The following is a 4,265-nucleotide window of genomic DNA, read 5'->3' as shown; positions in this document are numbered from 1 at the left end:
TAAGACCAAGTATCGTTCTTCCCAAAGGACTCACGGCCTAGTTTAGTTATGTGATTTCTTAATTAACTAAGACTTACAAACGAATTAATTGGGGTTTAAAATGCAAAACAGAAAATAAACATGTATGCATGAATTGTGATCAATGGCAAGAAGCAAAAGATAAACACTTTCAATGAAATTTATGTATGGATATGTTGTTGGGGTTCAATTTCATCTTATCCACTCTCATATATTTTAGGAATTCAACGATCAAATCACCATTGTTAATGCCACTCTCTAATGTACCTTTCCAGAAGGCTTCTCCCTAATCACGAGTTCATACAATTCCTAGCATTCCTAATGATTAGTTCATAAGTTCAGGAGCTTAACGACAACCAATATAAAATTGGGAGAAATTCCCCAGATCTAGACTTCCCCGTACGTTCCCGTATCGACAAAACCAATAATCATGCATCGAATGAGTTAAACCATGCAAGCATTAAACAAAGAGGAAAAACCCTAACTAATGATGAAAGAAAGCATAAGTCTTAATTAAAAGATGTAAAAGCAGATTCCATATATGAGAGTTTCACAAGACTACATTGATTCCCCAACAAACATAAAGAGGTTAGTTCACCATATTCATGGTGAACCTAAATGAATTACAATGAAAGAATGAAAGAATAAACCCTAAAAAGGTGAAGCGGAAGCCTCAGCATCCAAGATCCTCCTTCAAAGGGGTGGTAGAGAGAGTGTTTGCTTCGTTTCTGCCAAAGATACAAACCCTAGGACGTGCAAGTCCTTAAATAGGGCATAAAAATAACATAAAACAAGTCCAAGCCCATAAAAACAAAAGAAAACCGGTCCAAGCCCACTTAGAATGCCGCTCAGCGGTATTTTACCGCTGAGCGGTACTAGCGCATGATCCATTTTGCCCCCCAGCTGCTGTTTTGCCCCTCAGCGGTGATTTCGGCACCCGAAAAGTGCCGCTCAGCGGTATGTTTCCGCTCAGCGCCACTCGGTCAGACTTTTTCTGCGTTCTGGTTGGTTTTTCAGCATTCTGGTTGACTGGTTGACTTTTCTGGTTGACTGGTTGACTTTTCTGGTTGACTGGTTGACTTTTCTGGTTTCTTGTTGACTTTTCAGCACTCCAATCTTTCGGTATTTCAATTCTTCTTTCAAATCATTCAATTAGCCTACAAAATCAAGGGAATCTTGCACAAAACCATTAAATTCACTTTCAACTCTCTTATTCTCAAAACTAAAGAAAAAATATGAATTCAAGCTAGTTTCTAAGTCTTAAAGGTTGCTTTTGGTATCAAATTTAAGCATAAAAATAACGGTTTTTCAACCGTTATCACAACCCCAAACTTAAAACTTTGCTTGTCCTCAAGCAAACAAGATGTAACTCAATCTTCCATCAATCCATATAATGGTTCACCACATTCAAAAATCCTTCTTTCAAGACAAGTAAATACTCAATTTAGCTCATCATCAAGACTTCAATCAAGATGTGCACATGCTTTTAGTGATCACTCAACACATACTATCCAACAAATGCTATTTTCATGAATGATCAATTAACTAAGAAAAGATGTTCTTATGTGTTCATGGAATGTATCCTCACTAGATAAAGTGTTTCACTCAAACACACAAGTGTATAGGAGATATTCACTCATTCACTCTACTATTACAATATCACATGAATCAACTTTGCCTTTCATTTAACCACAATCAAAAACACTTATCAGCAAGCATCATCACAAGGACTTTTCTATGGCTTATAACGTGGCTGGGCTAACAAGAAAATTGGTTTTTCTAGATCACAAAACCCTTGAGTTAAGAGAAACATATAAACACAATCATTCTTATTTATTCCCAACTTTCTTTTGCATTGAGCTTTGCTTTTTCTTTTCTTTTCTTTCTCTTTTTCTTTTTCTTTTCACATACTTAATTCTTAGCTCTTAGCTCAATGCTTTCAATTTCCCTTTCTATTTTCCAACAACCCCAAACTTGAACATTTGTTAATACCACAAAATATTTTCTACTTAACTCAAGGTAAAGCTTTTCAACAAGGGTTTTCAAATCATGTTCAAGGCTAGAGGTTCAAAGGATATAACACATAGTGTTCTCTTTTAGTGGGCTCAATTTATGAATTTGGCTAATAGAAGGGTTATCAACAAATGGCCTTGATCATATGATGCAAACAAGAAAGTAATTCAATCATAGAAAACCTGGGCAAAGTCATTCATGCTTTCACAGTAATAGTATTCAACAATAACAACTCTGGAGCTCAAAACCTCACATATAAGCTCATTCACATTCCACATATAACATCCTGCTTAGAATCATAATCACAATTATAACATCTTGCATTTGTTCACAATGCTTGTGAACCACCTGTATAAGCATATAATGTGCACATTCTCAACATCAATCAATATCAAAGCATCATCAGGCATTACTTATCAAACAACAATCCTAAGCAAACCATCATGACAGACAAAGTTTCCAATTGAGTACATCAAATCCTATTCTAAAAACAAAAGTGATTGATAAAACAAATCCTACTTTAGTGCTTTGAAAAACTCAGCCCCATCAATGATGCTCTCTCCCAAACCCAAACTTAGATGGAAAACTAGTGAGAAAGTGAGTGGAAGGGAGATTTTCTAAAGAGGAATGAAAGGAAAAATGTAGAGAACCTTTGGAAAAATGTTTAAGAGTGTGTGTGCAGAGAAGAATCTAAAAATAAAGGCCAAAGCGTGACTTAGGGTATAAAAATACCCTAATGGGCTCGGGTTCCGCTAAGGGGCAACCTAAGCCCCTTTTACGATAGTACCGCTCAGCAGCACTTTCGTGCTGTGCTTTTCTTCTTCCTAGCTTACCCTAGGTGCCTTCTACTCATGCCCCTCACTTGCTCCCTGCAATTAATTTCTCAAATCACTCAAACATTCAAACCCTATCATGCAACTAAAGCAGAATCAAAACAAACAATACAGATAAAATCAATCAACTGGGTTGCCTCCCAGGTAGCGCTTGTTTAACGTCACGAGCCTGACCCAAAATCCTCCAGCACCCTTCAGTAGATGCAAATCTTTCTTACCAACACCCATCAGTAGGTGTATACAAACATAGTATCCTTCAGTATATACTCTTCCGCCTAACATCCATCAGTAGATGTAAACCCTGTAACAAACTTATAACAAAAACAAAAATACCCAAAAGTTCAAAATTACATCACCAAACCAAAAATTAAAAATTCTTAAATCACTGGGTTGCCTCCCAGCAAGCGCTCTTTTAACGTCACTAGCTTGACCCAATAAAGCTCATGTTCCATCTTCTTTTTCTTCTTTCTACTGAACTTCTTCAGAAATTTGATCAAACCAGGAACCTGTTGTAGTGTCTCAATCATAGGAACTTTAATCTCCAATTTCTTGAAGATTTCCATGAACCACTTAAATTTCTTTTCCTTCCTATGATACTTCTTTGTATGAGGAAGAGGTTTTTCATATGATTCTTTCTTTTTTTCTCTCGTCCTCTTTTTCTTTTCTCTCACTTTCTTTTTTTCTTTTCTTTTTCTACTCACTTTCTCAATCTTCACACAAATTTTCTCTTCTTTCTCTTCTCTCTTTTCTCTCTTTTCTCTCTTCTCTCTCTTCTTTTTCCAACTCAACTTTTTCAACATTTACACTCACTAGCATTTCACACTCTTCCCCGGGGTTAACCTCAGTATTAGCCCCATAATTCTTGTCAGGCCTTTCTTCCAACTGCTTAGTAATCTGACCCATTTGAATCTCCAAGTTCTTGATAGCAGCTTCAGTGCTCTTTTGAGAAGATTCAGTTTTCTGTATGAATTGCTGAAGAGTTTCTTCCAACCTTGTTGATCTTTCATTAAGTGTAGACATTTGTTGCCATAAGGTTGGTTGTTGCTGTTGTTGTTTGTGAAATGGCCCTGATTGTCCAGCTTGCCCACTTTGTCCTTGACCAATACTTGGGTGTGGTTTCCACCCTTGATTGAAGTTCCCCTGACAGTATGGAAATTGATTGGCCATGAAGTTAACATCCTCTAAAGCTTCCACTGGAAAGGCGCATTGACCATTTATATGGTCTCCATCACATAATTCACACATCTGTGGTTGAACCTGTGCAACAGTCTTTAACTCTTTTGGCAGTTGTGCAAGTATCTTTGTGAGATTCTCCAATTGTTGAGTTAGTATCTTGTTCTGTGCAAGCAAGGCATCATTGGTTTGTAATTGTAGAACTCCTTTTTGTTGAATAGGAGCTCC

Source organism: Vigna umbellata, chromosome 7, assembly GCF_029865625.1.
Source record: "Vigna umbellata cultivar VRB3 chromosome 7, Vumbellata_1.0, whole genome shotgun sequence".
NCBI classification, from domain to species: domain Eukaryota; kingdom Viridiplantae; phylum Streptophyta; class Magnoliopsida; order Fabales; family Fabaceae; genus Vigna; species Vigna umbellata.
This window is presented reverse-complemented; position numbering follows the sequence as displayed.